Genomic DNA, 23,960 nt, shown 5'->3' with positions numbered 1-23,960 from the left:
CTAAATGAACTGCACTTTGAGTCATTTTCCTGATCGTTTTAAATTTATATCTTATTTAGTACAGCAAAATTATTTATTTTAAACATTTGTTATACTTAATTTTATAGCAAGCAGTGAAACAAAATGTATGAATCAGTAGTGGCAAAAGTATCCCTTTCAGAACATTTCAGCCAACTCTAATGACTGACAGAAATTTTCAGTGAGTTGTTAAAATAGTAAGGCACTTGGTGTAAAGGATTAAGGCTCTTGGCTCCTGTGGCCAAGATACAAGGTTTGAGCCTGAGGAAGTCATCTAATTATAGCTCGCGTGCACACACACCATACTTCAACTGTTCAGACTTTTGCTTCATATTTTTGTCTGTTCCTCATAAAATTAGTCATTTTCTAGCAAATCATTGGAGTGAAATCACTAAAAAAATAACATACAATTGAGTTGCAGACTTCATATCTTTAAGAAAATGCATGCTAATGTAAAACCTATTACTCAACTTTCTTTATGAGAGAAATATTTAAAAACTGTCCCTGATTTTGGGCCTTTGTTCCCCCATTATTTTTCGCTTTGTCCAGATTTCTTGTGCTTAGAAATTAAGAGGTATCTCACACACACAGTTTGTACCTGGCAAAAGTTCTTCCAAGTAATGAGTTGTAATACATTTCATCTCCAGTGTGTTCCATTCAGCAAGCATTAAATGCTGTTCTGCACTGCTAAGTGTGATGTTTCAAATTAAGTGCTGTGCTCTGATAAGAAGTACCTGGACTACAAGCAACAAATGCTGTTCTGTGTGCAACATTCTGTAATCCATTCCACTTTCCAGTTAACAATCAATGTACATCCAAAATACCTGCTGCAAGTGCTCTTTGAATCTTGTTCATGCATCCTGTTTGGGACGGAATACCAGGCAATTTGCAAGAGCGTGCATTTGCTTAAACATCTTAAAGCAACAGGCTCATAAGCATATTAAATTTAATGTAATGACATGAAATTTTTTTTTTTTTTAATTAAAATTAATATCATGGCCATGTCCATAAATGGGCCCTAGGCAGCTGCCTAAGTTCAAGGTGACCAAAGGTCCCAGTTTGGAAGAGACTGTCCCAGAATCCCAAATGTTGTCTTTGGGATGCAGAAATGTCCCAGTTTATACCCCAACCCCATGTGTAAAAAATTGGATCAGGAGTTGTGGAATGATGATGATGACTGCCTTAGCGACGCAACTACATTTCCCATGCGATTGTTCGACTTCTGCCGCATGCCCATTGCAGTAGCAGAGCAGTTAGTTATTGCTCTGTTCCAGGATCTGGAAAGTGGGGATTTTTGATGTGCAAGAAGCTTAGCTGTCACCTTAACTGGTTGTTGGACATGCTACACTTAAAGAAATCCCAATCCCTCAGAGCTACACGCTCCAGGGAGCTAAACCTTGTCATCACAATAAACAAAACATGCTGGAGGGATAGGTTCCTGACCCAGAGACTCCCCAGACTCTGAAATAGATTGCCCATACATGTCAAGCAGAGTGCCTCTTTGGACCTCTTCAAGAGGAACCTTGACAATTGGATGGGAGAAAGGAAATTCACCCCCAGGGATCACGTCAGTCGCCCTGCTAGACAGGGGTCCAGGAAAGTAAATAATGTGGGAAGAAATAGCCAGGGAATTGTTATGGCTAGGCTTGTATAGGCCCTAGGGCTGATAGCCTAGTACCAACCTATGAACCTATAACGTTTGGGAATGTCTACGGCTGGGAAGTTATACGCCTTGATTGGATAAGATTTGTATTTGAAAAGCTGACATGTTAGGTAAAGAGGTAGTAACTGAGAGATTTTCAGATGTATGTGCAGCACATTTGTCTTGCTATTTTGATCTTTTGAGATGTGTTAAGAATGGAGATCTGTTGCAGTATACCTGCAGCATCTTTATAACACTGTTTTTTTATCTAGCACTTCTGTGTTGATATTTTTTTAACAAAGTGTTATTACATGTAAAGATATTTAATTTTAATAAAAAGTAACATTATGTATTACTAACTAGTGGCACAGTTATAAATCTAATTGGGAAGTCTAGTGGATGCAGTGTATACAGACTTCATTAAGGCTTTTGATACAGTGCCTTAGTGGAAGGTAGGAGGATGCAGGAATCAGATTGGTGAAGTGCTTAGAAAACTAAGAGGCCAGATAAGAGGCCAAGGGCAGTGGTTAGAAGTGTGGAGGGGGAACTCTGTAGCTATGTCTGAGTGATTTTCTGTGGTTTCACCTCATTTACATTTGGAATTGATCACTAATATTTCTGGGCAAGTCCAGTCTGTTTACTGATTTTAAGATTAGAGGGATAAGTGTCACTGTTTGCAAAATTGGTGGGCATATGAATGCTTGAGTTCAGTTAAATCATTACATCTGAGTGATGCCTTCAGGTGCATCTGCAGTTAACCCCTACTGACGCATCTAGACGTCAAATATTGCTTGTTCATATTTACATTAATAATTCCAAAACCATGCTATGTACAAGGTTTTAAACGATTTTATCTTAAAGCTTACACAATGGCAAACTCAACTGCATTAATATTTGACCTCTGTCTAGGGCAAGTAAATATATATTAACTGTTTATATGATATTAATTTATAGAGATATAATTTTCACATTTTTCTAAATATCTCATCAACCAAGTAACACAGACAGAACTCCTGAGCCTCATATGAAAGTGCTCAGCTAGATGAATAAAATGCTTCTGACAGTATGTGTGTAACTTGAGTGGTTGCTGAGAAATTGTAAGTTGTTTATAAAATATTACAAATGTAATAGTTACTTTATTTACTGTGACTTATAAAATTTGAGTTTAACACCTAGAACCTAAAGAATACTATCACTATAAAAGTAGTTTGTGCTGAAGATTTTCCCCTATGGTTCAACAGATATGAACATTTGATTGATTTGATTCTGTCAAAAGGCTTAGGTTCCACCCATTGGAAGGTACAGTGCAAACTCCTGATTGGAGTGAATGAGTTAAACAACACAAAGGCAGTATACTTTGTATTGAATTTGGAGGCATTTTGCATATTAGAGGTTCCCCTAGGGTGAATTGGAGGGGAAAAATGTCTAACTTTTATATTCAGGCTTAACCATTTTGTGTAGTGAGAGAGCGGTATAAAAGATCAACAGAATGTGGGTTAACAGTAATTCCATGAGTGGGAAACTAGTAGATAAGAAAATTAAGGATAACAGCACACAATGTCAAATGTTATATAGCATGATGGGATGGTCTCTGTCCTGCATCCCAACTCCCTCACTGTTACAAATAAAGTACCTGTGAGACTGTACAGCCTTCAGGCAAGTCAAAACTGTCTTATCACCACAACTGCACAGTTTTACTGTTCTTTAAATTTTAAGTTTATTACATTTTTTGACTAATCTTGTCAAATGTGCTGGTACCAATCCTAGCATCCAGCAGAATGCTGAGATGCATGACTAAGGAGAGGATTATAGGGATGAAGATTATGTCCTTTTATTCTAGATTACATTTAGGTTTGGGGAGCATGCTGGTCTTCACTTAGCATGAAAGACTTTTTTTTTTAACAGGTTGCAGCTTAAGTGTCCCAGTTTAGGTCCTGTACCAAAATGGTCACCTTGCCTAAATTGCTAGTGTTGGCTGGGGGCTTGCTAGTAAGGTGGATGTCTGTTGAGAAGAGACAAATATCTTCAGCTCTATAACCTTGTTTCTTGAAAGCATGTGGGTAGCCACAGCTGAAATATGTTGTAAAGCAGTTTTCAAGTTATCTGTCTAGGAATGGGGGTAGGAAATCCATTGGAAGTTATGAAGGATGATGGGAGGTTTTGGCTCTTGTAGCTAGACTATTTCCTCCAGAAGCTTTTAAAATTGCCAAGTAAAGATGTTTCTCATTTTAGGAACAGTGCTTTGGATTTGTTTTTTTTTTTTTTTTTGCAATTATTCCTTAACATGCTGAGAGGTCATGTTCACAGTGCGCTGCTTCTGTCCTTAAGCCACTTTTCTTTACAAGTGCCAAGGGTCTGGGCTTAGTTTAATTCAGCTATCATCCACTGGGGTAATTTGATGTTTACTCTCTCTTTCTCTCTCACAAAAAATGTTGAATTATTCCAAGGCTCTAAAGCTGTACCACAGTCAGTCTGTGAGGTGATCACTGACTAGTCAAATACATAATAGTGAACTCTACAGCTAGGCTTCAGAATCCTGATGGAAAGTTCACAATGAGATACTTTTTGCCTTTGGGATACTGACCTTTTACTTGGCAGACAGACAATAACATGCAGTTCTCAATGTCCAGAATGGTATGCTTCCACGACCACTTCTGGGTATGGTAAACTGCTAAAAGTGTAGCAAATTAAAAAAAAGCAAGACATTGCTTCCAGTGATGGTGTAGGTACCTTAAAATATGTGCATTTTTGCACCACAAATTATTTAGTGGTAAATTTATTACATGATTTATGGCAACCTGAGTGGCAGGGTAGATTAAATGAGAAACCAATACCTAAGGCCAACTTTATTTCCTGTCACATCTAACATAATGTTCTTTACTGAAATAAGATGCCTTAAAATAAAATAGAGTTGCAAAGGTACAATTAAGAAGCAATGCAGCCATGAAATGGATATGAATATCCTAATGGGGCTACAGAGTGTCCTTTAAAAATATATATATACATTCTTTAAGGTGGGCCTAAGCATGCTGCGGTGGTGGTGCTACGGTAGCGTTGTTGCCTCACAGTAAGACGTTGTCCTGTTAGATTCTCAGCTAAAGCGTCTTCTGTGTGGAGACATGAGTGAATGGGCATACCTTCGCTGAAGGTTGTGCATCAGGGCTGGCAACTCGGTACGTAAAAATCTACTACCAATCATTAGCAGATCGGAGTTCCACTGTGGCGAACCCTAAACAGGAAAAGCCGAAAGATACAACAATTTTATACTGCGGTGGTGGTGCTGCGTTAGCGTTGTCACTTCACAGGAAGACGTTGTCCTGTTCAATTCTCAGCTAAAGCGTCTTGTGTGTGAAGACATGCTTGAATAGGCGTACCTTCATTGAAGGTTGTGCATCAGGGCTGGCAACTTGGTACGTAAAAATCTACTGCCAATCGTTAGCGGACCGGAGTTCCGCTGTGGCGACCCCTAACCGGGAAAAGCCGAAAGATACAACAACAAGGTGGGCCCAAGCATAAGCTAGTTTCTTTCACACTTTTCAGGATGTGTGCTGATTTAAAGCAACTGTATTTTTTTTCTTAGAGCTGTAACCAAACTGCAATGGAATCCTTTATATGTGTCCATGCCATCTGCTTCACAAGAAACTAGTCCTTTTAACCCTAGTTATTTCAGTGAAACCTTCTGCATAATTTTTCCAGCTATCTGCAGGAAATGATACAATCTGGACTTGTGCAGTACGTCAATCTATCCTCCCCATCCCAATATATCTAAAGTGCATTACATAGGCAAGTCAGGCATAATGTACTTCTTTACCCCCAAGGTGATCTGTACCTAGCATGAAAGTCATTTCATGGTAAATTTGTACTATGACATGTTGCCCTTGTAAGTTAAGACTGTTCAGCATAGCTTAAAGGAAATGGGTCATTCAGCTATCAGTCACTTGATAAATTTATTTAGCCTTTCAGTGGAGACTGAAACAGTGTTAAGAGATTGGAATGCATCAAAGCATGTACTTAGACATAAATGGGATAAACAAAGAACACAGTAATCATGGCAGTAAATCTAACTTGAAGTTATCTAGCTAGCAAGTGACCTATCTATTTACATATTTGCCTATTTACTAAATTATTGCACTATTTCGTTTAGTTAAATGAATAGATCCCAATGAACTAATGGACCTTTTTAGGAGAATTCTAATGCTAAATTTGTATTAAATGGAGAGAGTTTTGTTAGGGTAGCAAGACAGTTCCACAACTCTTCATTGTCTAGTGCTGTAGATGACGACAAAAGTGTGCGAAGTTGTGAGTTAGGGTAATGTAATTAAACTATCAATGCAAAAAAAAAAAAGCAAACCTACCTCAACAGTTTAGAAGAAAAGATCCAAGTGACAAGGATTCAATGGCTGAAGATGGCATGTGGATGCTGAATGTAGAATTAATGTTTTTCAGGATGTTATAAGGCCAAGAAAAGTCACAAATCCTAATGGATTTATGATCAAATGGGATATTTACATGGGGAGAATAGATGATGTTTCTAGTGAAGACGGTGACAGATGCAAGACAATGCAGAAGCAGGTGAGACAGGTCTTACACTGACCAATGATAATACCCCAACATACCACTGTGCAGAATTTCAGAAAATGTCCATTTTTTGCCTCATATTTTTAATATTTTTAACATAAAATGTATGGTTTTCTAGCAAATAATTGAGGACTGCAGTCATCACCTATTGACAGACATTTTAAGTTTCAAACTTCATAAAATTCAGAAAATGCATGCTAGTACAAAACCCTAGCAACATTTATAACTGATAACAGCAGTATTTAAAAACCTATCCCTACTTTTGGGGATTTGCTCCCCCTTTGTTTTTGGCCTTGTTTTTGATTCTTGCACTAAGAGGATGAGAGGCTGTGCAGCTGTGTTCAAAAGAAGGATGAAGTCCCTGTCTGCATGATATCATGTCAAAAAAAGGAATATTGATCACTGGACTAAAATTTAAGATAGACGCATTTCTATAATAAATGTTTTGGATGAGTTCATATTTAACATATCTATCAAAAATAAGTGTTAGAATTATTCTGGGAAAGAGTGCAGAGTTTTAAATAGAACACCGGATACATTTTATTTTATTACTATTTTGCAAACTAATTAATGTTTTGTTATAATGATGCCATACAGAAGGGGCATGCACTAAACTGGTTCCAAAAAAGACTAGATATGATGGGGTTACTACAAAAGGCAATGAACAAACTTGAGGGCATAGTCAGGTTAGTACATCTTAAAGTTAATCTGTAGATAAAAATAATGATATTAAATGGATTCCAAACATTATGCAGTTGAGTTGTTGTGTCTTTTGGCTTTTCCCGGTTAGGTGTCACCACAGCGGAACTCCGGTCCGCTAATGATTGCCAGTAGATTTTACGTGCCGAGTTGCCGGCCCTGACGCACAACCTTCAATGAAGGTACACCCATTCATGCATGTCTCCACACAGAAGATGCTCTAGCTGAGAATTGAACGGGACAACGTCTTACTGAGGCGACAACGCTACCGCAGCACCACCACCGCAGTACAGACGGCAATACTGTTTTCTTTGCTGGGCAATGTCAGATGTGTAATAAATGTGGGGTTACAGGTCTCATCAGTATGAACTGTAGCACAGTAGGGACAGAATGTCAAGCAAATAGTAAATCACCATCAATTACACCTTTAGGACCATACGAGGCAAAGGATCACATAGACCATAATATGCTTAGTGATCTGCACCTTTAAGCAAAGTTAAAAATAGTTTTTGACACCCTTTTGAAGTACCTAATAGTATTCACCTCCCAAACTGAGCAGGACCCTACATGTTAACCCTGGTGTAAGTTTGTGTCAACCCATCCAGTCATCAAGACTAACCTTAAAGATGGTCAAAACAGAACTTTTGTTTGACCTGTACTGGAAATCCATAGACTAGAAATACATTGAGTTAGGAACCTCTCTCTCCAGCAAGTTTATTTGGTGATGTATATTTAAGTCTTTATTGCAGGTGTCTGTACAGGCACTGATTTTCCAAAGAAAAAGGAGGTCAAATAGTACTGGGTCTTTCATGGCCTGAAAAGCAACACACAGGTCATCCCACAGCAACCTGTAGGCTACGGAGTCATGGTAATCTATTAAGGTAGTTGAAAGTTGTAAGACCTTTAATTTTCTTGGTTTGAAATCTTTGGGGCCTTTCCATTTGAGCAATATATTTGGATTTATACATAGCAAAAAGGACATTGTATTTAATAATGGGTCTAATAATGGAAGAGTACATTTATAGGATGACTTCTGTGGATCTTGAAGATATTCCCTTGGAAATTAACCAGGCCAAATATAAGGATCTCCTGGCTGTATTGGAAACATCATGATCGAATGAGAACACGTTATCCACTTAAGTACCTAAGGTTCTTATGACTATATCAGTCTGAACAGGAGTATCATTTATAAGATAAGAGGGGAGCCCAATCATTCTGCCAAACAGTACTAAACTGTACTTTTTTCATTTAGTTTAAGTTTTTGATATCCATGTATGTGCATATTCCAGCCCTTGCTGTAGCTGTTTTATTAGTGGACGAGCAAATAACAGTGTCCAGTTTGCAGTCTTCAGCAAATCTGGTCAGCTACACTTGTAGGATATTGGCTTGGACGTCTACACAATAAAAGCCAGACAAGAGAGGGCCCAGAAATGATCCCTGTGGTACCTCACTAGTTACAAATTTGAATACATTCAGAGAGCGAAAAAGCAACTGTCACAACTTGGTATCCAGCAGACAGTGCAGGGATATACATTACGCTTGCCTAATTTTTCAATAATACCAGCATGGGGGATAATGTCAAATGCCTTGGCCAGGTCAAGAGAAGCTGTGTGCACAGAATGATCACCGTCCACAGCTGCTGTAATATTTTCAAAGGTGCTGTAATATTTTCAAAGAATTTTAATAGGTCCAGGAGACAAGTCCTCCCCATCACAACCAAACTGATCAGGGTCTAAATAAGTTAGACTGCCTACGTCTGCAGTAATGATGTCTGCTATGATACGTTCCATGGTTTATAAGGCTGATAGGTCTATAGAGAGGCCACCCTTGTGTATGGGAGTCACACTGGCCTGTTTACCAGGCATCAGGAACAAACTCTGTAAATAGGCTGAGGTTGAACAGTTTAAATAGGGGCTCAGACAATACATCCTTGCTCTGGTAAAGATGCAGCCAGGCATGTGGTCTAGTCCCATGAAAGCACTCTTTTTAGCCTTTGACAGAGAATCTAAGATATGTTCCAAGTTGATAGTGGAAATAAATTTACAGGGATAGTGAGAGCAACAGTATGGGTAGAAGGGGTAAAGTTAGCACTAAATTTGTCTATTAATATATTAGTTATAACCTTGGATCCAGAATGGGTGGTATTATTATTGATGAGCTTAGTGCAGTATTGGACATTATTTCATCATTTTCTGACATAACTGAAGAAATATTTCTAGTTTCCTTTGAAATCTGTAGCAACCTTATCTCCATACTCTGTTTTACATTTTCTAGTAGTGCTTTTAAGTTCACTGCTGTGATGTTTCAGTATAGTCTTGAGGTGGGGAAATGGGGATTTCTGGCAACTTTTCATTATTCTTCTTTTGCTGTACAGCTTATTAGTTCAGGGGTTCTACCAGGGAGTTTTTTTCCTAAATTTACAGTTGTAATTAGGGCAGATGAGTACTGACTTTTATATGCAACTGTTTAGGTATTGGTGAGAGTCAGAGGTGAACATGGCAGCCCTCTCGGTTGGGTCCATTTGAAAAGGATTTTTGGGAATTTTGCATAGGTCTTCTACAAGCTCAAGTAGGTTTACCTTGGAGAAGTCCATAAAGATGGTCTTTATTTGACGTACTTCAAAACAGTGTAAGAAACTTGTGTGGGGAAGATTTTCAATCCGTATATATCTAGTTAATCACTGTATAGTAATCAGATCAGATAATGGTAGTAGAAGTAGCAAACAAACTCGTCTTAAGTAAAAAAAAAAATATATATATATATATATATATATATATATATATATATATAAATAAATACTGTAAAGAATTACTAAGTATTCGAAAGTAATCCAAGCAGGGTAGGCAGTTTCCAGTCGAAAATCCTTAGTAGTACACAGACAAGTGATAGACTCTACACTTCAAAAAAACCAGCGAACATCGACATTTCTGACTGCTGCACAGTTGAAATGAGTGCTACCATGGGGTCAAAAAGGGGGCGTGATTTTGTTATTCAGAAATTCGGCATTCGCGGATTTGTGAAGTCGCACATTGCAGTTCGCAGACTGATTCAGGGATGTGTCTGTCGGCAATATGAAGGTAATCTGATTAACTAGATATATATGGATTGAAAATCTTCCACAAAGAAGTTTCTTGCACTGTTTTGTTTTTGGACCCGCTATACTTGTTTAGCGGGTTGTTTGAGACTTCGGGGATACCACAGAGATTACTTACTTCATTTGATGTGCTTCCATATCACTGTTGTGATATTCTTTACATAATGTATCTCCTGCCAAAGATAGCCCAACTTTCAGCTAGTATACCAAAGCCTTTAGGTCTTACAGATGCTGTACATCACACACATGCTTCCCATGCAAAGGGTAGAGATAAAGGTGATGTACGGGCACAAACACTCAGAATTCCTTTGCCACCAGTCCAAATGCTGTTACTGAATGCTAGTCTGAATGCCCTTCTGCTGTGCTGGTTATCAAGCCACTTTCAGACAAGTGTTCATTGGGGTTTCTTCTCTCCTATTTTAAATTTTTGTTTATCTGTGTTCATGTCATCCAGAAAGGGAAACTGTCAGTGTGAGAGGCAGATTCCCCATAAAGACGGTCACATCCAGTGTCTTTTTTTGCTTGGATGCTTCCCACAACCATATGCAATGCTTTATCTGTCAAGTGCTTGTGACTAAGACCTTACATAGTAATTTATAACCCCTATTGTAATATCTTGAGAACCACTGACTTAAGTTGTCAGCTCAGGGTGCTATGGCAGAATCTTCCCATCCTGAGGACAGCCATCTGCCAAGAAGGCGGCCAAAAAGATTAGGCCTGATCTGGTTGCTGTCCAGTTGGCCCTGGACATTTCTCTAGAAGCTAGTGAATGTCCTAAAGACCATTTGGTGCTTGGATTCCTCTGCCATGACTCTGTCAGTGGCCAGCATGGATCCAAAATCTTGCACATCCCTGGGAGCTTTTCCACCATCTGTACCTGGGATTCCTCAGATTTAAGTTAGGGAGGAGATAGGTACTACCATTACTAAATCTCATGAAGGGTCCAAACCTCCAAGGGTAATGGCAAATATCAAATATCCCGCTCAAGAAAAAGCAAAAAAAAAAAAAAAAAAAAAAAAAAAAACCTAAACATCATTCCCCTACTGCTAAAGATTCCCCAGAGTGAATGGCAGGATTGTACTATGGGTCAGTTCAATGCTTTAATGGCTCTGCAACCTCCCCAAGGGAGTGTCAGTCTCTGCCTTTCCCTGGTTTTCTAGACAGACTCGCCCTCCTCTTAAAGGTAAGAAGGTTCTAGGCACATTGCTCCTGTTAAGTCCACTAAAACTCCTACTTCTCAAAAGCCTTCTTTTCAGTATAAGCATGTCTCCATTTGAAATTTGGCTCTCCCTTCCCCTTAGCCAGGTCCCCATGTCTCTCTGTCTTTCTCCATTTCTGTTTGTTATTCTTTTCATGGCAAATGTCCTTCATCTTTAAAGGCACATTCTACTAGGGTTGTTGCCTCCTCCAGTGACTTTTTCAAGGGTGTGGAGACCATCTCTCTATCCTTGAGGCTGCTACTTCCTCCTCTGTTCATACTTCCACTAAACATTACAAACTGAATGTTATTTCCAATGCCAGGGCAGGTTTAGCCACGGCTATTCTGTATGGGTTTGTAGAAGGCTCTTTTGTGCTTTCCTCCACCCAGGCTTTTTCTTGAGCTGTTGATCTCTCCCTTATGTAAAGTATACTGCAACAGTGAAAAGGAGGACATTTGTGTAAAATCTTACCACAACAGTAGAGGTCCTTCTTTTCACTCTTGCAGTATTTGGCCCTCCTTCACCCTCTTATCTAATTACCCAGGGTTTTTGTTGCTCTCCTGAATGAGGAGTCCTTGTTTCCTTTTTCTTCAGCCTTTATTCCCTTCTGAATGTACATATTCTGTTTTGTCACTAAATGTATTCTATTCCTCCTGGGGCATTTCAATTCAAAGTCTTTGCATGCATACATCACCTTTATGCCCTATGCTTTGCACAAGGAGCAAACATGTGACATACAGTGCCTATTAGATCCAAATGCTTTGGTATACTGGCTAGATGCTGGGCTACCCTTGCCAGGAGATACCTTATGTAAATAATACTGCAACAGTGAAAAGGAGGACTTCTACTGTTATGGCAAGATGTTACACAATTGTACTATGGTGTAGTACCACTAGTGCTGAAAGAGAGGATAACTGATTTGTAGACAGATTTCACCAGTGATGAGGAGATACAGGGTAGGGTTTACGGGAGGGATAGGTTGGTAAAGACCATGTCAAGGACATTAGATCTGACAGTGGGTATTTCTACAATTTGTTTCAGTGCTTTGGTATTAATAAAGTCTAAGAAATGCTGAGCATAGCTATTTTTAGAGATGTAAATGTGACAATCAAAGCTTAGGTAATTGAAGTCCCCTAATAAGAACATATTCAATGCTTCAAGGGTGTTGAGGTACTTTTGGTGATCTTTAGATTACATAAATGGGGATCTGTAGCTATCAAGTAAAAGTTGGATTTTTCCATTAGCCTACACATTTGGGTTGTGGGTAATTTGGTATGAGGTAATGGTGTTTCTAACAAATATATATGCTCCTTCCACAATTTACCAGGGTTCTAAACATATGACAGGCGATACAGCTGGCATGGAGGGTATGCGGTTAGTGCACGGAAATCATATCTCAGTAAGTATACAAATATGAATATGCTAGTGTTGCAAGATGGCCTCAATTTCTGACATCTTTCTATTTATACTCCCAGCACTGAATAGTGCTATCATGATGTTGTCCAAATTTGAGTTTGAGTATTCTATGCAGGAATGTCCAGTAGGGGGACTCTGCTTAAAAAGACATTGGCAGCAAAGGCTTTAAGCCAATATGTGAAAACCCTGGTATGACATCTCTGAAAAAACAGGAAGTCTTATCTACCAATTCATCCCCAGCTGACACATGCCGGATCCTCTTAGAATGACATCAACTACTCAGCCAGTTGTTAAAGCCAATTATCTTGTCTATTTAAGCATCATTCTTGGTGAAGCCAAGATACTACTCAAGACCAATTTCTTTCTTGCATCTAACAAATGCATAGTAAGTTCCATTATGACTCTTTATATGTCCCTCTGAGATGAGCACCTCAGGTCATTCACTCTCACATTGGCCACCACTAGGTCGTAGTCATATTTGTCTGGCTTAAGGGACCTTAGGACCCCTGTAACATCACAGATACTGGTGCCAGAAAACAGCTTACAGTCCACTTTGTGTAAGCAGACTTAGTAGGCTTTATGTGCTGAGGCCTGCTTTCCTGATGAAACACGGGTGAGTTTTGTGGATTTGTAGTATGTGTGAGTGGAGGAGGACTAGGTGTTGCCTTGCGTACTGGCAGCCGAGATATTTTACAGTGAGTTTAGAAGGTTTTGGCAATTTTTTTTTCTTTACAGACGCAGCACAGGTTATGAGTCTAGTAGTGTGCTGCAATTGATGTGGTGTTGTGAAGGTATGATGCTTACCAATAGTGGGCTGATGTGAATGGATTGCCTCTGTTTTTTAAATATTTACATCTCCAGGTTATACTATCAACTGGTAAAACTAGTGAACAACCAACAAGTTGCTACACTGTCTTAGAACAAGTAATGTAATCAGACTGGCCACAGATGCGGTGACAGCAGACTGTTGAGCCATGTTGCCACAGGATGGGGAACTGGGGTTTGGGTAATAATTGGGAGTTGGAAAGAAACTACTATAGTAGCCCCTGAAAATTTAGGGATTAAGTACTTAGGGAAATATTCTAAAATGGCTTGAAATGCCAGGGTCTAGATAGCTTATGAACTGTGCTAGTCTATTCCTTGATTTTTTTTTTTTTTTTTTATTGAAGAGTACTTGCCAATTCAAAGTGGATGAAAGTGTATGCCATGATCTCTGCTACTGTATCTCTCCTACACTGATGGCATAAAGTCTCTGTCACTATATTCAGTCTCCTTCATGCTACTGAGAGAAAATCTCTGCCAGGTTTACAGGGCTTCCTCAGACCCAGCTCTGATGGATCTGTTGCACATGGTCAAAACAAACAGCACCAGAAACTGTAGATCCAGGGATCTGAATTTCACTTTTGACATAAACAGAACATGCTGGAGAGACAGATGTATGTTCCAAAGGATCCCAGCAGTATGGAATAGGCTCCCCATCAACATAAAACAGAGTTCATCCCTGACCCTATTCAAACAAAACATTGACAATTGAGTGGGAATTTGTAAATTTAACCTCTGGTCTAGCCCCCATGCCCTTTATGGACAGAGAGATGGTCAGCAAGTATTATTCTAACGCCCCCCCCCTACAAATCCCTTAGCTACTTCCCAACTAACATACCTCCCTCATATAAATGCCCATGACACTAGGGATCCAAATGGTTTGGGGTGCATGGCTAGGGTTGTAAGTGCTCTAGTGTTCATTAGCATAGCAAAAACCTAAGAACCAACTTCACATGCAACCACTGATAAAGTGAAACCTAAGACTGGACAGTGACTCAGGCTCTGAAAAGCTGGCTTGTTGGAAGAAATGAATGACTGAAGTCGTAGCTTCTTATTTGCAGGGGGAGGGGGGAATATGTGGAGATTGTAGATTAAGTGTCCCATGGCTATACATACTGCTCCACTGCCCAGTAGCATGAGTGGAAAATAGCTGTACAGTGGTCACACTAACAGAAGTGCAGTGTAACAAGCATAGAATCATCACTTCATGCTCAGACCTCTTGGATATTGGATCTGCTTGGCCCTATCCATACTTTGGCTTCTCTTTTTAGCAATTAAAAAAAATTCCCAAGTCACAGTGTGACCTCTCCCACACCTTCCTCAGCTCTCAGCTTTCAATGATGGCACTCAAACATGTTCAAGCTCTACAAGGACATCTTTCCTGAAGAGATAAGACCTACCTGTCAAAAGGAATATAGCAGTAGGATTTCACACACTGGTAAAGGAACAAATGGGCCAGTAGAGAAAGGACAGAAACTGAGGTCAGCTATGCAGGTAAAGGGCCTAAAAAGATATAGTTTTGTATTATATAATATTAAAAAAAATATGGCTGATAAATTATCTTGTTTCATCAATATGGACTTGGCAAATGTTATTAAGTCAAACACAATTTGACATGCTCTATTCTGCATTTCATTTAATGGCTGGCAAAGAAGAATGCAATGCTTTTCAAGGAAGAGATGAAGAAAATGATGGCAGTCATAGTTAGTATTCAGTTACCACATGACAAATCAGATGGTGATGGTCTTATCTTCACCAAAAAGTCTTATGTCAATAAGACAAGATCTACTTTTGACAGGCTTTTTCCAAATCTAAATTAAAAATCCAGACAAAGCAGTGAAATATCAGAAGCAGATATTTGATAAACATAAGAAAGTTGGGAAACTTTGCACATGGAGATGAAGTCCATGACAGAAACTAGAATTATGTGATTAAATGTATTCCTGACAGATAGATTTGTTCAGGACATTTGTTTTACACAATGGTCACCAATGATGGACCATGGGCAAGTTTGTGAACCTGAAAAATAAGATTCCATGAGTATTGCAGTTTACTACACTTGATAAGACTGTCATCAAATATTCCTGCAGAATCTGGAAATGAGTAACCTGCATGTGAACCCATTCTGATTTAAGACTGTGAAGAAACATTATCTGCACCTCCAGTGACAGAAGATATGCATTCTGTGCAATCGCCACATTCAGATCTTGTCAACCATCCTAGAAGTTCTGCATATTAACTAAAAGACTATGTTAGACAGCAGTGAAATTTTTTTTCATTAAAAAGAGCAGGAATGCACCTGATTCCATCAAAGGCTGGTAATACACAAATAATGCCTTAGAAAATGTAATGGAACCTTCAGAGAGTAAACTAATATCGGAATGTTGATAAATGTTTTACATTGAAAAATGTATGGTGTTTAACATTTCCAAATTGCATGCTACTGAACTAAATATATGCTCATTGCAAATATTTTATACAGGAAACCCTTAGCATAAGATAGGGGAAAGGGGAGTCGAACTATGGATACTAACTGGTTAGAACTAGCTGTTAAACATATTAAGAGTAAACATTTCAATGTTTAATTAATTTCTAATGAACTAGTTTCGGGACTCCACCATCATCACTGCTATCTCTGCACACTGCATCTACAATATTCTTGTTTACTAAACCATGCCCACTGTTTTCTATTGGTGCAGGTCTCGAAGTTTGGATTTCTTATTAAAGATGTTTAATCATTTAAGATGTCTGGATTTTCTCTGTTCAAGAGATAACAAAGGAGGAGTTATGTTTGGCCTCTTGCCGAGACATATTTGAGAACTCTTCTTGTGGTTTCTAAGCAGTGAATCTCAACTCTGTAACTGAATACAAACGGACTGGCTTGCTTTGTAACTGACTATTCTAACAGGACAGACTTTTCTTAAATGGAACAGAAGGAGGGGTGCAGTTTATAGCCAGACGGACCATGGTCCTCAGCTTCCCTAGGAAAGCGGACATCAAGGCACTGGAAAGAAGACTCTACCGGACAACTGAGCATCTGATTCAGAAGGAGCAAGGAGAAGTCCGTTCTGGCTGTGAATCAGTAGATCAAATCTGGTGTTGTGCATACAATACAAAATGCATGAGAGTTCAGCAGTATCCTCTACATGTTTTCTAAACATGAAAAGACATTTGACAGTATACCATGGAATGTCTTGTAGTGGTGTTACAATTGTAGAGGGTCTCAGACCTGCTGCTTCATGTTGTGTGGTCTTTGCATTGTGGAGCAAAAGGTGTATTCACATTCTTGGCAGTAACTCAGATACATTCAAGATGGGTGCTGAACTTCTCCAAAGATGTGTTTTGTTTCCTCTCCCATTTGTGCTTTTTCATGTAGAAGATATCAAGGTGTGTGAGTACTTGAGAGTATTAAACTTGGGGATATGAGGACTGCATCACTCCCTTTTCAGATGAGTGTTCTCTAAGCCTCAAGTGATTGCGGTTTCCAGAATCACTTTACAGTTGTTTACCACTAAATATGAAGCAGTTGGGACAAAATCTGCACATCCAAATCAGAAGTCATGATCCTCTCCCAAAAAAGACAATACTGGAGGATTTCTAAGATGGCTGAACACTGACTAACAGCCGAATTTCAACTCCCCCAGTGTGAAAACAGAAACCCAGAAAAGATAGCCAGTGAACTTGCCTTTTTAGGTAAATTTCAGTAACTGACTAGTAAATGCACTGCCTGGATACCTGCAAAAAAGAAATACAGAGAACTTGAAAGAAAACTAATCACAATAGGTGTAAAGAAACCACAGATTGGGAAACATTCTGCAGCTGTTCAGCAAAAAGCAGTGCAAGCTAAAGCTTGGTGCAAGACATGACTTCTAGTAACCTAGAGGAAAAAATAAGTCATATGTAGTCAGAGATGATTAAAACAAACAAAACACTGAAGGATTATATCAACTCAAAATAAGAAAAGGCTGGAAAAAATGGAAGAAGCTTTAAACACATTCAGATGAAGTGATAACACTGTAAAAAATCAGAGGATGAAATAAAGTAAAGGCTGGATGAATACAAGACTGCTCCAGAAGAGATGTTTAAAAAATAACAGAATTAGGGGACAGAGGACATAGGGAAAACCTGAGATTCTCTGCTGTACCAGAGAAGCTGGAAGGAACAGACTGTATTAATTTTATGAAAGCACAAATAAGCAACTGGACTGGCATTCCACAACAGGAGTTGTTAATTGAAACAGCACATTGTCTGCATGCTCCAAACCTGGCCATGAGAATGCAACCTAGACCTTTAATAGTAAAGATGCAATCCTACCAGCATAAAGAGTAGATTCTGACAAAGTACTAGAAGTGAGAGAAAATAGTGTGTCTGGATAAAATGATTACTCATTGTATACCTAGCAGAAAAGGAGTAAATGTATTCCAGTAATCAGGGAATGTCAAGAAGCAGGTACGAGATTCAAGCTGCTGTATCCAGCTACTTTCAGAATATTCTTTCCTGAAGGGTCAAAATCATTTTTTGATATCGAACATTTACTATTATTACTACAACACTCAACTTTCCTCACTTGTCTAGAGGAAAACAGTTTCTAGTACTTAACAACCAAGCACCTATCCAGGTATGTCTAAGGGTCAGCTCCTGGTGTTTTCTCCGGTCTACCTGATGAATCTGGGCATCTTGGGGCAATGCAGCAATTGCCTCATGTACACAGACAACCCTCTCCTCCTACCACCCAAAACTACAACCTGTGAGAGATGCACTTATATAGCCAAACTGGAAGCAAAGCTCTCTTCACCAAAGACTGGACTAGACAGTCAAGAGGAGAAGGTAAACACTTGCACCACACCACACTCATCACATAGTACCTCAAAACCTACACCACCAAAAGTCACACACACACACAAAACACACACCTACATTCACGGAGGCTCTCGGTAAAAACCTGCCCAAGCAACAGGGACCTCCAAATAAGAAACACAAGCGATGTCCACCCCCCAACACAACCCAAATGACACACAGCCCACAAACTCAGTGTGCCACTCAACCACAGCCCATAAGGCATAACAACGTACCCAACAATAGGTGACTCTATAGTCAGGCACACTGATGATCCACTCACCAGGCTAAACAAGGAGAAAGTTACTGTGAGCTGCCTGTCGGGGGCCAGGATCCGCCACATAATGCATGCACTCAGGTCACTCCACAACAAGTACAAATATGACTCTGTCATTGTCCATGTTGGTGTGAATGACCTGAGATGTACCTCCCTAGACTACATGAAAAGGGACATGGAGGAGCTGTCCAATCTTGTAGTCCAGATAGGTATGACCCTAGCCCTGAGTAGCACCCTGCCATCACCCAGAATGATACCACAGTACAAGGACAAAATGATTGACTTCAACAATTGGCTAAGCTTCTGGTGTCATTCTAGGGGGATCCAGTATCTGTCTGCCTGGGATGACGTGATCAACAAATCACAATGATTTGCAAGCGATGGCCTGCAACCATCGCCACTGGGATTCCGTATACTGGCTAAGGCTCTAGCCATCCCTATAGGGCCTTTTTTAGGCAAGGTTCAAATGACAAATTCACCACCGTAACAGGTACAAGCAAGCAGAATCTGATGGTATTGCTACTCAATGCTAGAAGTCTAAACCTCAAAATGCACTCCCTCGAGGCACTCCTTAAAATGGAGAACATAGACATCTGTGCAGGGACAGAGACCTGGTTCAAGGTTCCAGAGAGTACCCCTGCATTACCAGACTATAATTCATACCACACCTTTAGGCCACCTAACCTGGACTGGAACACTAAAGTTGGAGGAGTGTCCACATTCATTAAGGATATCCACACCTCAGCATAATGCATCCGAGATTATCTAAGTGCAACTAACTCTGGGCAAGACTGCAATCCAAATTGTAGCTTGCTACAGATCCCCCACCATGCCCCAGAATTCCCACTCCTCATTTCTTGATCCACTGGAAAATATTAGGGTACAACCTAACACCCTAATAATGGGTGATTTCAACTACCCCACCATTAACTGGGAAAACTACTCATGTACCAACTCTTGTGCTCAACGTTTTTTGGAATTCATAAATTCCAATGCCTTGGATCAACTTATCTACACCCCCACCAGGGGCAGCAATATCCTAGACCTGGTTATTACCAACATGGGCAACCAGTGCTCCACACCAGAGGTCAATTCCTCACTGGTCAGATCTGACCACAAGCTAATCACCCTAGACCATCCACATCCGTCCCCCACCCCCCATTAGGGGAAACTACCGTAAAAAATTTCTCCAAAGCCAACTTCACACTTCTTAAATCAGAGGTGGCAAACTTTGACACCCATGCTGACAGACAATAGAGGTATGACTGCTGAATCCCACACAAATGCACTTTATAAGCACTTACACAAGTGCATGGATCGTGCAGTCCCTAACAGAACCAAGATGCTATCCTCCAAAAAAAGGAAGCCAATCTGGTGGTCCCCTGCCATAAACAAACTCTGCAACAGAAGAAAGAAACTGTTGCAAAAAAGAGAGTAAAATCCCATGATTGGAGGAACTCCCTGGTCAGCCACAGTAAGAAGTTGACATCCCTCATAAAATCCTCCAAAGCTAGTTACGAAAACAAAATCGCCACCGACTCTAAAGACAGCCACAAAGCATTCTATAGCTATGTCAAGAATCTCAATGGCAACACTCAGATCTGCTCCGAGTTACAGCACAATGGCACTAAATATACAGAACCAACTGATATTGCCAACATCCTAGCAGATAGGTTCAGTGCTAACTTTACCCCCCTCTCATCCCCTAAAGAGCCCATCTCTATACCAGAGGAATGCAAAGTTCTTGTAATCACAGCTGCACAGGTAAAAAAACACACTCTCCAAAGCCAAGAACACAGCATCCATGGTACCTGACAACATCCCAGACTGCATTCTACATGAACTACCGAACGAACTGGCACCCCACCTAAGTACCATATTCAATCATAGCCTCACCTCAGGCTATGTGCCCACTGAATGGCACAAAGCAAAAGTTATCCCACTCCACAAAGGGGGAGCCACCACAAACGCCGGAAACCACCGCCCCTATTAGCCTGACGTGCCTGGTCTGCAAGTTTATGGAATGTATAATCATGGAACTTATAAATAATGACATTGGTAATCTGCAAACTCTGGACCCCACCCAGTTTGGTTTGTAAAAGGCATATCATGTCACCTAAACCTGATAGACTTCTTTGAAGTGGTCACCAAAGCCGTAGATGAGGGTAAGGTGGTTCACACAGCCTATCTAGATATTGCCAAGGCTTTCGACACCATCCCCCACTCTGGAATTATAGATAAACTCACTAAACTAGGTATAAATCCCTATGTCACAAGATGGGTTGCCAAATGGCTCACTGACAGAACCCACACTGTGAAAGTAGCAGACTGAAAATCTAACTTCAGACCAGTGACAAGTGGAGTACCACGGGTTTCAGTCCTGGGTCCTCTCCTGTTTGTTATCTACTTCTCTGAAGTACAGGCTAATACAGAAGGTCTTTGGCTAACAAAGTTCGCAGATGACTGCAAACTAGGAGCCATAATCAAAACTCCAAAAGATGTGGACATACTACAAAAGGGCCTTTCTGAGACACATGCCTGGTGTCAAAGTCATGGCCTCAAGCTCAATGTCAAAAAGTGCATTGTCATCCCTTTTGGTAAAAACTCTGTACCCGTGAACTACCACATAGGTGGTAGTCTACTTGACATCGAAAGTGTGATGAGACCTTGGGACACAGGTGGACAGTAGTCTCTCCTTTGATAATCACATTACCACAGTAGTCAGGAAATCCTTCTATGTGGCACACCTCATAACAAAAGGTTTCTCATCCAGGAAAAAAAGAGAGGTCATTGTTCCCCTCTACTCATTAGACCCATTATAGAGTACAAATGCCTCTTTTGGTATGTACCTCACAAGACATCTACAATAATTGGAAAGGCCACAGAAATGCATCACAAAGAGGATTACCAGCCTCTAGCAGATGCCCTACGCAGACCATCTAAAAACACTGCAGCTTTACTCCGTCGCATATTGCCTCCTCAGAGGTGATCTCTGCCTAACACACAAAGCTATGTCAAAGCTTTTGGACATGCTCCACTTAAAAAAAATCCCAATCCCTCCAAGCTGCATGCTAAACCTTGTCACCACAATAAACAGAACATACTGGAGGGATAGATTCCTGTCCCAGAGACTTCCCATACTGTGGAACAAACTACCTATCTATATCAAACAAAGCTCCTCATTAGCACTCTTCAAGAAAAATCTTGATGATTGGATGGGAGATAGGAAATTCACCCCGGGGATCACTTCTGTGGGTCTGCTTGACAGTGGCACATGAAAATAATTTTCTTGGGTGGCGAAAGCCAGGGTACCTTTTGGCTAGGCTTATATAGGCCCTAGGGCCAATAGCCTAGTACCTACCTATAAACCTATGAACATGCTAAGGAGGAAATGCAAAAGTTTGTCCAACAAAAAGTGAGCTATCAAACAGAAGAAGAATCTACTTCTTGTTCTTCTAGTAATAAAGCCCATAGAGAGACTGTGCCAGAGAAACCTTTTCCAATGTTTCAAAGGAAAATGCTTGAGAGGCAGAAAAAAAACAAGAGTTGACTAGAAGAACCAGGTATACTTTGAAAATGAAGCAGAGAATGGATCTGGGAGATGGAGCACAGGAAGAAACCCAGAAATTGATAAAAAATTGGAATTACAAAGCATTAAATTATATTTGTGAAACATGACAGAACAAGAAACCTAGAAATATTGGACTTCTTTGACTTTGTTAAACTTATAGGGTCACTCTAAAGCATATTCCCTACTTCATGGCATTAATGTTTAGAATATCATTTAGGAAGTGGGAGAGGAAGGAAAAAAGTCACTGTAAGAAAAACAAAATTTTGTTCTTAACAGAAGTATTTTTATAATGCATGATAGAACTTGCATGTTATAAAGTAAAACTTTCTCAGTTATTTTCAACAGTAATAGGGATACTAAAGTAAACAGGTGTCCCTGCTTTTTTTTCTTCTCTTCTTTCTCCTTGTTAAGTTTTAAGAAATATGGGGACTGCAATGTACAAAAAAGAAGAAAGGTCTGGGCAAGAGAGCATGATACATGAAAACATAATATGCTTTTTCTTATCTTGCATAGGGGAATGACTGGATTAAGGTGTGATGATATGAGGTATTGCCAGGTCTGCCAGGGGAGAAGTAGGGCAGCGGATGTGTAGCATATGTCAGCATAGCTAGCAGGAGTTTTGTAAAGAACTGTATGTCATTTGTATATCAAACTGATTGGTACAGGTGCCTGTGTTCAAAATTTATTTGTAAAGCTGCTTGTGTTAAAAATGTACCAAAAGTAGGTCCTGCTGGACAGAACAGAAATACACTGGTATGTTAGACTGTATTTTTACTGTGGAAATAAGCACATTGTAACAGGGGATAGTGGAAGAGAACAGGTTATTCTCAGTCTAATTAACTTTGAAAAATAGTTTGACATTAAATTACTTGGTATAAGCCTTAAATATTGTATTTCACTGGTCTGAATAGAGCCAGAGAAACAATGTATGAGAAACCTGGCTTAATAGCTCTGTAAGAAGAGTGGATGTGTTAAGATTGTTTTATAGCTTCCAGATGCTATAACACATCTTGGCAAAGCTCAATCTTTGTATGGTAACATGTGTGAGATTCTGGTTCAGTTTCAAGTAAAGGGGGGTAAGTATGGGAACCAGAAGCCAGATGACCAGATGTGTGTGATGTCATTTTGTAACCCAGGACTAAAATGCTTTAATACCAGATGAGACACAAGTCTCTGAGAAGTTTGTTTTTAAAACCTGACAAGACCACTCACCTACTTCAGCTTGCCTTGCTTTAGTAAGTAACCAAGAAATAGTAATTCTTTAGATCAGTCAGGAAAATATAATCAGATTAAGTACTGTTTTTTCTGTAACAGTGTGGATCTATCATCTGTGCTATTTTTAATATTTCCTGTGACTGAAACACTGGTGTTTATTGTAAATAGATATGTAGTATTTTCATGTTCTTTTATTATTTTTATTAAATATATTTAAACTTTTCCTTATGGCTGGTCTTTTAGAGAACATTTTGACCTTTGAGAGTACTTATATTTATTTGGTGACATCTTTGGCAGCTCCTGGAAGCCTTAGTGCACTGGTCAAACACTACAATTTGTAATAGTAGTAATTTCACTCAGTATAATTGAATACCCTTGTAAGAGCTTTAGGGTAGCTGGCTTTGGAGTGTCCTGGTGACACTATTTACCTTATAGTCTGGGGAGAGGGGCATAGCTAGTAAATCTATGCCAGTCTTTCCCAGGGTGTGTGTGTGTGTGTGTGTGTGTGTGTGTGTGTGTGTGTGTGTGTGTGTGTGTGTGTGTGTGTGTGTGTATGTGTGTGTGTGTGTGTGTGTGAAAATCAAATCTCAAAG

This window comes from Protopterus annectens, chromosome 14.part0, assembly GCF_019279795.1.
Source record: "Protopterus annectens isolate FY-2018-M chromosome 14.part0, PAN1.0, whole genome shotgun sequence".
Taxonomy (NCBI): domain Eukaryota; kingdom Metazoa; phylum Chordata; order Ceratodontiformes; family Protopteridae; genus Protopterus; species Protopterus annectens.
This window is presented reverse-complemented; position numbering follows the sequence as displayed.